This window comes from Mesoplodon bidens, assembly GCF_964165515.1.
Source record: "Mesoplodon bidens genome assembly, chromosome: 6".
Taxonomy (NCBI): Eukaryota; Metazoa; Chordata; class Mammalia; order Artiodactyla; family Ziphiidae; genus Mesoplodon; species Mesoplodon bidens.
The window spans coordinates 104,003,355-104,016,233 of record NC_138162.1 but is presented as its reverse complement, the minus strand read 5'-3'; the positions used below and the strand labels follow the sequence as shown (position 1 = coordinate 104,016,233).

The following is a 12,879-nucleotide window of genomic DNA, read 5'->3' as shown; positions in this document are numbered from 1 at the left end:
CACCCCCCTGGGTGGGTTCCCCTAGATTTGTAGAGTCACAGGGGACCCTGAGAGGCAATTTAGTCCAACACTCCTTTTCAGGTAGGGAAATAGAGACCTCCAGAGGTCCCATGGCTTGTCCAAGATCACACATCCAGTAAAGGCAGAGCCAGGATTTCAGATCCAGACTATCAGTGGAGGGTCCCATAAGAAGGTGCTGATTGCTTCATTTATTTAATAAATATTTATGGAAGGATAGAGCCGTGAACAACAAAAATCCCTCCATTCTCAAAGATTCTCTTCTCCAGGGCAGAAACAGGTAAAAGACAAACAAGCAAATACATATTATGTCAGACTGTGATCTATATCGCAGAGAAGAATGCAGCAGAGGAAGGAGGAGTGCTGACGAGCAGGTTACCATACATTACGGGGTGGTCCAGGACAGCCTCACGGGGAAGGGGCCTCTGTGCACAGATGCAGGAGGTGACACAGCTGGCCACACAGGGGCCTCTGGGCAAGAGCGTTCTGGGCAGAGAGGGGCTGGAGAGTGTAAAGGTCCTGGTGATGGTGTTCTTGGGCTATTCAAGGAATCACGTGGAGCCAGAGTGTCTGGAAAGGAGTGAGGCAAGGGGTCAGCCATAGGAAGAAGTCAGAGAGGTAGTGTGGGACCAGATCACAGAGAAAGCAAACACAATCTGAAGCCTCATGGTCAGGGAGAGCCCCCCCCAAACCCGCCACCAAGCCCCTGGGGAGAGCCACAACCTGTGCCTGGGTGTCCTCTCCCTCTGCCCAGGCTGCCTCTCCTTTCAGCCTTCAAACCCCCCCTTCCCCTGCTTGGCTTCTTCATCTCCCTGACTGCAGTCTTCTTAAACTTTCTTCCACGTCCTCTCAGAGGCCACCAATGCCTCCTAAACTCCAGCTTGTTCACAGAGAGACAGAACTGCCTCCCTTGGGAACCAAAGCCCGGGAACCCTTTCTCTTCCCGTTGCCTTCTGCCCTGGTGGCAAGCTCCTAACAAGATGGATGACCGTTCCTGCTGCCCAACCTGAGAGTGGGAACCTCCCGTGGCCTCATGTCTCAGAAACTGCTCCTGCAAAGGCAGCTCCCTCCTGCTGTGGCTGCATTGGCCATGTCTCCTGCCTTGGCAAAGAGCTGGTGGATGGCCACGTTCCTCTGATAGGATCCTATTCTTACCCCAGCCCTGAACGTGTACGATGGGACATTCCTGAAATCACTTCATCCACAATCTTCCCATCCACAAGCTGCAGCTCCCTGGATTGTTGCAAATCTTAGTCTTGGAGCATCATTTCTCTACACTTGTCTGAGCAGTTTCATTCTGGAGAAGAAAAAATGTCTTCCCCTTGCCTTTTCTTTGGTCTTCCACTTCGTGTCTTTCCAAAAGCCCCCATCAGTCTCTGTCTTTCTGTGGCAACTTGGCATCATCCAGAGCTTCTTTGCATCTATTCATTTATCCATTAATTTAGCAAAACTGTATTAAAAGCAGGTCCAGGGCCTGCCCCGGGGAGGGGAGGGAAACAGCAGGCAGTACAAAGACAAACATGCACAGGACACTGACCCTACCCTCAAGGATCTTCCATTCTGTCAAGGGAGAGGCAGATGCATAAACAGACTATTTCAATAAGTGGGGCCTGGTGTCATGTGATGGTGGTTCCTGATAGTAAGGCACCTAAATCAGAGCCTAGCGGGAGGCGGGGGAGGTAGGGTGGGTTGAGGGAAACTTCCTGGGGGATCTTAGAAAGTCCTCTCCCAGGTCCCACAATAATAATGAAACCCCACAGGTACTGAGAACTTACTACCTGCCAAGTGCTGTGCTAAGGTCTCTTGTGAATTATCCCATTGGACTCTAGGTAGAGTGGATCTACCTGGGATGCTCACCTGGTGGCCTGTAGGGCTGCTCACTCTCTTGTCCTTTTCCCCAAAGAGGAAGAGAAAATTCCAGTGGCCCACAGGCCCCAGGAAACAACATAGCAGCTTGGAATCTCTGGAGCAGGCCCAGCTGGCTTGGTGGAGGTTGTCCAACCCAGATGACACTTCCCTATGTTACATTCTGGTTGCTACTTCTTGCTACAGGGCAGCCATTTCTGGCGCTGGGGGGAGGGGTTAGGATGGGGGTTCCATCTTCTGATTCTCCTCGGTCCGTGCAGAGCATCCCTCCTGCTGACCTCCCTGCCTGCTCCTCAGCCCAGAATCTGAGATGGTAAGCTGGGAGCAAAGACCGCCCCACACCCTCTTTCTTTTGGGCACTTAGAGTTCAGCTTCCACAATTCCAGACATGGACGGACCTCTGCCTTCCCCCTTCTCAGCCCACCCACCTGCTTCTCCTTTGCTGCTGTTGGAAGAGCTCAGGCTCTCAGCCAAAAGACCAAAGGCATAGCTTCAGCCCTAGCATTGCCTTTCCCTCTGTGTTAGACCATAGGTCAATCTTGGAACTTGGCTGAGCCTCTGTTCTCCCGTCTGTACAATGGAGTTAATGCCCCTACTCTCCACAGGGCTGTTGAGCAGACGTGCTGCTATGTAAAATTGTGAAAAAGAGCTATTCTGTCCCAGAAACCTGAAGAAGGCTGTTGAGGGATGCTTTTCTCCTTTGACAGGTGAATATTCCAGGCTGATGTTCCCGGCAGAGCTAGGAGCTAGGTCTGAGCTCTCCCTACTAGATCAGGTGAGGAAAACACACAGGGTCCAGATGGCTCAGAGACGACAAGCTCAGGAATGGTCCCTGCTTCACAGAAACTTCTGGGTCTTGGGGCGCTGAAATCTACATCCAATGAGAATCTATATCGTCAAACAACTGTACACCTCTGGGCTCCACTGCATCAGGAGTCAGGCGATCTGGCTGTTGGTCTTGACTCTGAGATTAGCACAAAATTGTACGATGCCTGCAAAGTCACAGTGCCCCTCTGGGTCTTAAAGTCCTAGCAGGAAAGTGAGTGGTGCTAGTGGTAGGTCCATACAGCACCCCCAGCTCTGATGTTCTGGGACCAGCACACAGTACACACAAGACCCACCCCTTCACCTCCCCACAGCGGGGCTGAGCCAGAGCCTACGGCGGCAGGACGGCAGGACGCGGGAGAGACCTCTGCTCCTGGCCTCCTGGGCCTGAATTTAATGATCCTGCTTCCTGCTGCTCAGACTTTCCAGCCTCTCTCCAGCCCCACTGGCTCCCTGGGCCCTCTGTTCCCTGACTATAGTTCCTTCTGGCCTGTGTCTGTGGTGGGGGAATGTTCTGCGGCTGTGATTGTTTGGGGAATGTGCTTTTTAACGCTTTCTCTCCCTTATTTGCCTGCAAAGTGCGTAAAAACTGGCATTTAGTGAGGTCCCCTGGTTTGGGGTTCCATTCAATCCAAATGCTCTCAGAGTGGCCTGAGGGGCGTGGATGGTCAGCCTCCCGCCCATGGACTGGAAGGCCCCGGAGGCTGGCCGGCTCCTGGCAGGAGCCACTGCCCCGCTGAGGGAGCAGCAGGACCTGGAGGGCTCAGAAGCTCTGACTCTGGGTCTCCACCCTGAAGACTCATACTGCTGGGAGTCCTCCATTTTTGGATTTTAGCCCCAAACCCACCACCTGAGCCTCTGCCTCTCCTACCGGGAAAGACCTCTCAGGAGGTTCTGGAACCTCATTCCTTCTTTCCAACCACAAAGCCCAAAGCCCATCCTCCTCCTAACAGGCTGCCCGGAACCAGCAGCACCTCCCAGCCGGCACACCCTCTCTCCCTTATCTAAACATCACCTATTTATTCCACCCCTCACCCTACTGGAGCATCTGCTGGGTTTCCCAACCACCCCTGGGTCAAGCCTGTGTCGGATGGGTTGAGTCATCACCTCCACCTCCTCCCCAACTCTCCCAGGTCCCAGGGCTTGGTCTGGTTTAGCAGGCTGGGAGGGACGAGGCATCCCTCCCACGTAAGGAGAATCCGAGGCCCTATGGGCCTCCTGGGACTGGGATTTTCCTGATGTTCAGCCTACCTTTGTCTTCCCTGGAACGATACCTGGTGGGTCCCCCTATGTCAGCACCATAGACCCCTCCATCACCCATTTGACCACCCAACAGATCGCCTAAGTTTGCTTCCTGCCCAGCTCTCCCCTGCAGCGTCTTCTCTGAGTACTCACGGAAACTTGGACGCAGCAACTAACCTCTCTGGGCCTCAGATGACACACCTCTGAAATGGGGATAATAATACCTCGCCTGCCTCAGGCAGGACCCTGGGCCAGCCGATTTCCCAAGGTCCTCTTCCGGTTCTCTTAGGTCTGCTCATTCTCAGCTCTTCCTCGCCCCTACTCTGAGAACAGCACCTCATATGCACCCACTTGGGATTCTTAGCTCGCTTCTTCCCCATCCTTGGCACACCAGCCTTCTCTCAGCAGCTCTCTCCTTGGCTCCCACCTCTCTCCCATCCACATCGCCCTACCCTTGAGTCTCTCCAGACTTTCTTATAGAAATCTCCAAACATATCCAAGAACAGGCCTCCAGACACCACCCCATCCCACGCCTCCACCAGAGGTTCAGGTCACCACTTCCCTCTGCACTCCCCCTGCATCGTCCAGGGAACCCCAGAGGTTACAGAGCAAAGCCCGGTTTCCCTCTGGGGACCAGAAGATGGGCTCTGGCCTCTGTTCACGCAGCATTTTGGAGCTGGCGGGGCCCTCAGCGGTCCCTTCTGTGTGCAGCCCAGTGGCGGCAGGGCAGAGGGGGGTATGTGTGCGGCGGGGGGGCTCCCCTCTTTGTACGCGCCCTGCACACATGCTCACAGCGGCCTCACTCAGTTCTCCCGCAAGCAGTCTCTCCTGCCCTCCCTCCCCCTCTCGATTTCTCTTTCTGCGCTGTGCTCCTAGAACACACCCTCCCAGCCCACCGATCCTACACATGCCACTGCGCTTTACAAGCATCAGCTCCAGAATTTCCCAGTTCTCCACTTGCTCCTCCACCCCATCCCTCCAACTCCTCCACCCCCAAAAGGGTGGGCCCCTGGCTGCCCACAAGACAGACATGCCTCAGCTTCCCCCAGCCTGCCTTTATCAGAAGGGTCTTTGCAGGCTCCTCCCTAAGCTCCTCACCTCCCTTTCCCCCTGAACGAAAGCAGCTCAAGGTCCCCAGCAGCCCTGGCAGCCCTTCCCCGGCATCTGGTGAAAGGACAAGAAAGAAGAACTGTAGGTTCTTTTTCCCCAAGACTCCTAGATTTTGCACCAAAATGCAGGGTGTGCTCCTGTTTGCATCTTTTTTTTTTTGTTTCCTTTCTGAAAATAACCATGAAACTATCATTTCCTCCCACTGCCTTTTCCCTATCTTATTTGGATTAGCAGAGTTGCTGGGAGAGGTGCTTTGGAGCCACTGACAGCCTCCTTCTCTGACCTGCGCCTGGAGGACTCACAGGTGGCCCTCAGGCAGGTGCTGCCAGATGGGTACTGGGTCCCACAGGTTGGAAGGAAGGAGTGCAGACGCTGGGCACGGAGGGTCCAAGAGACCCCACCCACCCACCAAAAAACCCCCAAAAAAACCCAGCAACAATCAAGGGCTTCTGGGAAACCAGGTTCTGCCTGGCCTTGTCCCCAGAGTGGCATATATTGGGAAGAACTCTGCCCTGGTTTTCCCTTAGCTGTAGCTCCTGGGTGTGGGGGAAGGACCGGCAGCTCAGCCCCCGGGGCCGACAGGGAGGGAGGCTGCAATGGTTGCAGACTCTCAAAGTGTGTGTGCGGGGTGGGGGAGATAAACACAGAGGAATCTATACTTATACAGGAAGGAAAATGGGGTACATGCTGGGGAATATATTGCTCTTTTTCTATTTTGTTTTCACGCTCCTCCCATTCAGCCATTCTGGGCACTCATGCTGCTGCATCAAGCAAGCCTCTAAAGATGCCAGATCCAGGGCTGGGGGCGGCGGATCTGAGAGGCCCCCAAAGGAAGCTGCAGCTCACTGCACCCAAGCGCCTTCAGGGTCCAGCCGCCTGACTTTCCCTTGACTTGCTTGAGAAACTGGGTTCTCCCGCCACCCCCATCCTGCTCAGCCCTCGCTGTGGAGAGCTGCTGGCCCTGCAGGTCTCAAGCCTTCTGTGACACCTCAGAGAGGTCCAGAGGCAGCGGCTTGGGCAGAGGGAGGGCAGTTAGACACGGAGGGGCGGGGAGCCTCTTCTTGCGGGGCGCCCCATGGCCCCGGCTCCTGGAGCCCGGCCTCTGAGGCCTGCGGCCACCTGGCTTTACTTCTGGTTGAAGATCACCCTGAGGGGGGGTCCGTGGGGCCCGGGAAGTTGCAGTCCCATGTGAGGCAAGGGATGGCTGGAGGAGGGTCTAAGACCTGTACTGCACACAGACCTTGGCCTGGCCCTGTGGGGTTTGGGGAGTCTGTGCCCCCGACCCCCTCCTCGCACTCACTTAGCCTCCCTTCCCTTCCCTGTGTGCCTTCTTTGGGGGTCCTTTGCTGATCAATCTGGAGGTGCCGCGGGTCAGGGCTGGAGGTGGGCAGCTGGTCTGGCCTCAGTGGTGCCACTGGCTCCTCCTATGCTGTGAGACCCCCTCTACATCCCCGCTCATGCTGGGTACCACCTTCTCAGGTGACCAGATTTACCCTCAGGAAGGCCGGAGTAGTGGCGTCTGCCCCATCTAATTCCTCTGGGTCGGCCTGCAGCAGCGGGGACCTCTTTCTTTTCCTTGATGGCCCTCGCCTGCCCGAAAGGCAGAAGCCTTGACATGGTGAGCTCCTCCCCCACCCCACTGTCCTTCCAAATACATCCACCCCATATGCACCCTCTCAATCCTGCACCTTCTTCCCCAGAGGGACCCTTCTCCTCTCCCACTCCTGTGTCAGGCTGAGCTGCTATTTGGGGCTCTGGATGGCTCTGTGGTGTAATCAGTGCCCAGGGATAATTGCCACCTGCCCTGCCGGTGTCTGGGGGCTGTCTCGGCCACAGCAGCAGGGGATGGACGCTGGCAGCCAGGCCTGGAGCGAGGTCAGGCTAGGGCAATCCTCCCCATCCCCCCAGATCTGTTCTTTGCCACCTATAGGAGCTGCAAGGGATTCCCCACTAAAGCCATGCTCTCCTGGGGGCTGTGCCCACCTGGGAGGCCCTGTGGCTACAGTTGGGAATGGGTGGCCATCCCAGCCAGGGGACAAAAGTCTGGAGGCCACTCTATCGCCCACAATCATCTCAAAGCCTGTCCCCCCTATACTGTCCCCAGTGGGTACCCTCCCGCAGCTGCAAGCTGACCACGGGACGGCACCACGGCTGGAGCACGGGCTTTGCAGCTAGGACTTCAGTTTGACATTCAGCCCAAGCTTTCCTGGGGTCAAGCCCTCCAAGCCTCACAGTCCTCCTTCAGGGAAGAGGCAAACGAGATGACTTGTGAAAGTAGGTCTCCCATAAATGCCAGCTCCCTGACCTTTTGCTACTTTCTTTTCTACTCCGAGGCAGTTTACACAGCCTGGGTTTTAAAAACCTGTCGTTCTCACTTGGCCGACTCTACAACGTTGGGCAATCCGTTCAGCCTCAGTTTCCTCATCAATAAAAAGGAGATAATCAGAGGAGCCTCCTCATCAAGTTACTGTGAAAAAGGCATTATCTAATACATGCCAAATGCTTAACCCAGTGCCACTAAATGTCAATGGTAGTTACTATTATGGGAAACTTCCGAGGGCAGAGAATGGGGCTTAGGAGCATCCAGAGGCCAGTTGTAAGACACTCAGGGGAGCAGAGACTGAAGAGACAGGCCAGAGCTGATGGGACTAACTACACAGCAACCCTGGCACCTGGACATCTCCTATTGCATTGATGGCCCTGGGGGCTGAGGGTGATTTCTCCCAGGCCTTCTCCGTCTTTTAACCCCGTTTGCTCTAAGGTGGTGCCATATACGCTTTTTGAGATCAGTGAACACCAGACACCTGTGGATGTTTTCTTTTTAAAAGAGAATCACGGGTTTCCCTGGTGGCACAGTGGTTAAGGATCTACCTGCCAATGCAGGGGACACGGGTTTGAGCCCTGGTCCGGGAAGATCCCACGTGCTGCGGAGCAACTAAGCCCACGCGCCACAACTACTGAGCCTGCACTCTAGAGCCCGAGAGCCACAACTATGGAGCCCGCAAGCCTAGAGCCCATGCTCCGCAACAAGAGAAGCCACTGCAGTGAGAAGCCCCGTGCACTGCAACAAAGAGTAGCCCCCCTCGCCGCAACTAGAGAAAGACCGTGCACAGCAACGAAGACCCAAAGCAGCCAAAAATAAATCTAAGAAAAAATTAAAAAGTAAAAGAGAATCAGCAGTAGCAAAATCAAGATGAAGTACTTTGATCTTGAGAGATGGAGAAATAAAATTTCTTTTTTCTTTACTGTTAGAGTCCAAGGCTAATCTGTCCTGACCCTTGGAATTCTTCACACAGATATCCATGAGTGACCTACTAGGGCCACTCAGAGCAGTGACTTCTTCCTAGGGTGGAACAACACTGCTGGGGAGAATGGGCTGCAGGGCTGGGCAGAGAAAACAGGATTCACAGGGCCAGCCAGTCCCTGACGCAGCCCAGCGTCATCCCTCCCTATTTCTCTTCCCCAACCAGGCAAAGAGCTCCCATCTCTGGCACCCTGGCCAACAGGCCAGACCAGGAGAGCGCCTTAGCTCTCCTGCTCTACCAGCACCACAGCAGGTGCAAAGGCCACTTTGGATAGAAAGATGAGGCCAAAGTACTAGATACCGCCCCCTTGAGGATGGAGAAGAAAAGAGAATGGTGAAGTGTGGAGCGTGGAAAGTGGGTACCATCCCCACCTGCAGGAACTTCTCAACCCCAATCCGAGCCCTGAGGATGCCAGCCCTAAGGCATTTCTTTACCCCACCATGGCCTGGGTACCAGCCCCACATCACAGCCACGATGACTCCACTGTGATCTCCCTCCTCCTTTTCAGCCACCAGCGCCCCACCTCAGGAGCCACATCTTCAGGGACTTCCTCTGACTTCCCCTTGGTGGACCCACCTGGAGGAACAGGCCACCCAAAGCCAACTTGGACCGCGGGAGCATTGGGCTCAGTGTTCCTCCCGCAAGTTCTCTTTCCAGTGGGCGCCTCCTACTCTGGGGCAAGTCGTCAGGGGGCTGCCCAGGCTTGACAGAGCATCCCTTGGACTGATGCCTGGGGCATATGTTGTCCAGGGGGGACTGTTTTCCCTCCTGGTGTGCTCTCTCTCTCTCTCCCTCACTCGCGTCTCCTGCCTGGCTTCTGTGAGCTAATCAGGGAGCAGGAGGGGGAGGAGGGGGATGCTGCTTGCCTTCCCCGTTATCTGCAGCAATCCACGGTGACTAATGCTCCCAGTTGGTAAAAAGGCAGTGTAATCAAAACACTTTTTTTTTTAGTCCTTAAAGTTAGTCATTCTCCCAGAGTGGAGGAAAAAAAAGCCCACAGCAGGCACCATGAAGTGCAAGCTGAGAGACTCGCGCTGCGGATGGAACTAAAGCACTGGCCGTGGCAGCTCCCTGTGGGTCTGAGGCTCGGTCCCTCCTCCTCTGGGCCCCTTGGCTAGCCTTCCTCCGCACCCTCATTTGTTCTTGCTTTCCTCGATGTCTGGGCTGTCTGGTCCCTGAAGGACTCCCATGCCAAGCTGGGATCTGCCCTTTCCTCTCACCCTGCCAGGTGCTGCCATCTGCTGGTCCTGAGCGCTCCAAACTGGAGGAAGCATATAAAAGCTCCCAGGCCGAGGCGGAGGGCCAGATCTTTTGTTAGTTAGGTGTGTGGTCATGTGCTGCCCCCTCCCTTCACCCCAGCCCGGCCATGGGCCAGGTTGCCCATGCTGGATTCTCCATTTTGCTACTTATTATTAGCTTCGTGCTAATAATAATAACAGTACCTACCTCCTAGAGTCATTGTAAACATTAAACAGGAACCGCTTAGAATACGGCCTGCCACAGCGTGAGCGCTCAATTCACTCATAAAAATAATAACAACAAAATAACAAACTGGAACGTATACCGTCACATTGCCCTTACTCATCCATGGCAGACATGGCTAATCAATCACAGGGTTTCCCCATCAGTAGAAGATTTCCCAGCATCCTCAGCACAGCACTCCAGCACTCCCTAGATGTCTGTGTGGGGAAGCTGGGAGAGGAAGTATATGACAAGCTCAGAGATGAGGGTCAATGGGGAGCAGCTGCTTACCAATTACTGCGTGAAAAGCTCCAAAGAGAAGTCAGGGGTCTGATGGCAGAGCTGGTAGTTCTTCAACTCCTTTGCCTCTGGTAAATAGCTTTGTCCGCTAAAGTAGATCTCTGCCACCTGAACACTCATTAAGCTTCCGGCTTAGGCTCCTGGGGAGAAAGCAGTAGTCACCAGGCTTGAAACCAGGAGCATCTACCTCTACCCAAAGCTCCTCCACTCTCTGCTTCCACTTAGAATGTGCTTGTATTCTATTCCACCCCACCCGCTGAAGGGTCAACCTGTATTGTGCTGCCCTTTGGTTACGGAAGAGAAAGACATAGCTCCCAGCCCTGGGTCTAGAGACCCTGCCCCTGAGTTTTCCCCAACAGTGGGAAGTGTTTGTGCTTCCTCACGCTCAGCTCCCCCGGAATCAATACATGGCATGCCACACTCACGGAGGGAAGCCTGTGGGTCCACAGGATAGCAGGATGCCTGCCTCAGCCCAGCATCCAACCTCAGCCCAGTAGGCCTCAAGCTGAGCCAATGAGCCACAGGTAAGGAGATGGAGCTCAGCTCAGAGCAGGCACTCTCCTTACAGACGCCCAGGAAGCCAGCATTCTTCCTAGTCCCCTCAAAAGTCCTGCTGGCTACATGAAAGGTTTGGGGTTGAAAGTAAGCAGCACAGCCTTAGTAAGGCCTCAGTCTGAATCCTTCCATCCCAGAAGGGACATGTTTGGCTTCATTCCAAGACATCCATGATCCCTCAGACCAGCTCACTTCTCTGGGTTTGCCTCTCTATTTGGGCCCCATCTCACATGGCTTCCCCGTTCTCCTGTTTCCTGAGGGCCTCTGGAGTCAACAAGAGAGTTGACTTAGATTCTCAAACTGTTGGAGACTTTGGTGATGTGATCCATCCACTCATCTTTTAAATGAGGGGACCAAGGCCCAGAAAGGAGATGGGACTTGTCAGCTGTAGGGTTAAAGAACTAGAGCCCAGTACTCCTCCAGATTCTTAATCTAGAACTCATCATTCTTGCCCTGCAGGATGTGGTTTCCACCCCACAGCCCTGAAACAGACTTGCCCTGGGTTATGGCAGTTGCCTAGGTTAATACTTGGAAATTCTTTAGCACTGTGGGGCAATAACTAGGGGACACAGAGTAGGGGGAAAGGAGGAAGCAGGTGGGGAAGCCATCCACAGGCGCTGAAATTCCATAAACACACTGCACCCTCCGTCCATGTATCACACCCTGTGCAAAGCAGCAAGGACTGTCCCTCCCTTTGCCCACACTCTCTGCCCTAGCTGCCCTTTGGTGACTTCTCTTCTTCCTCTTTCCTCTTCAAGGCTGCTCTAGTGCTCATTTTGGCCTGTTTCCCGAGGAATAACAATGGTGATGAAGCGGATCTGTGTGATGTGCTTGGGGGCCCACTCAAGAATGGAAATAGAAAATATAAATGAGAGACTACCTCCCCTGGACAATTTTCTGAGCTCCCCTATTCCCCCTGGCCAAGCCCTCCACCCTGCCCTGGGAGGTCAGAACAAACTATACATTGCTTTGCTCTAGTTCATCAGCTTAACTACTCCCCAAGCATCCTTTATAACACTAAAGCCCACTTGAAGCAGAATTCTTAGAGAGAAGGCCCTTGGGTGTCCAGCAGTTACCAGCAGCCTCACTGCCTCCTGCTCTCTCTTCTAAGGCAGGGAGGTTTTGGAGGGTGAGGAAGTCAACTTGGCCCAGAACAGCTTAGGAGGGATTTTGGAAGGACCCACAGCAAGGGAGCTGCTTGCCTGGAACTCAGTCCTCTTCTCATTCACCATAGGTTCCCTCTGCCTGGACCCTCCCCAGCCCTCCCCTCAGACTCACCGGGCCAGCCTGATTTGCCTTCAGGATGTGGCTTACCCATTGGCTCCTCCCAGAAGCCTTCACTAAAACTCCATGTGCAGTTTGGGGGTGGGGGGGGCCTTACAGGCTACCACAGCACTTTCTTTCCCATCATATATTATTACTTTGTTGCCTGTTTATCTCTCTCTCCAGGTAAGTAGCCCTGGGAGGGCATAAGGGCAGGATCCGTACTGCTTTTTCATGGTTGTATCCTTGAAGTTAGCTCAGTGCCTGGCACATTGTAGGAGCCCAATGAATATGTGTTAAATGAATGAGCATAAAAATGGAACCATTCACATCATTTGGGTTCTGTAGTGCCGAGCACAGAGGGAAGACTGGAAGACTGCGAGACTGGGAGCAACCCTTACTCTTTGTCCTCTTTTGCTGAGTAAATCCACAGAACATTCCAACCTGAAAAGCACTATTCTATTTTCTATTCAGAGCCCTGTGCCATTTTGGAGGAGCGAAAAGATCCATTTGTTTCTTTGTAACAGGTAACTATGTACAGGGTACAAAATTTAAAAGATACAAAAGACCGTACAGTGAATGTAAGTCTCCCTCACACCCACTCCTTCATCGCTCCTTTCCCCCCTGCCCCCGCTAGACAACTAATTACTGCTACTGTCCCTGGATGAGAAATCTCTTTACAAACTGAAAAACTAAGGCAATCCCCGGTTAAGCAACACGTGTAGTCCGTGGAGGAGAATTTTACCAAGTCAGCGTTTAAGGCACAAAACGCACCCAGGGGTCCTCATGCCCCCGCCACAGGCTAAGTCCTCTGGAGCCCCTAAGCCTAGGCGCGAGGGTCCCGGGCCAGGGCAACTCCGCGAAAGCAAGCGGCAGCGTTAGGGTTAATGAGTCTGGCCCCGCCCTCCCGGCCCGCCTCTTCCTGGCAGAGGGG

At 54.1% G+C, this 12,879-nt stretch overlaps 1 long non-coding RNA gene across 1 annotated transcript; it reads right to left on the bottom strand.

Moving 5' to 3' along the window:
• Positions 1–209: 209 nt before the first annotated feature.
• LOC308618520 lies at positions 210–12,784 on the bottom strand. The gene is made up of 3 exons (XR_014016022.1): positions 12,720–12,784; positions 10,119–10,267; positions 210–588 (listed from the first exon to the last, which is right to left on the bottom strand). It is a non-coding gene; the product is annotated as an uncharacterized lncRNA (long non-coding RNA).
• Between the last annotated feature and the right edge of the window lie 95 nt (positions 12,785–12,879).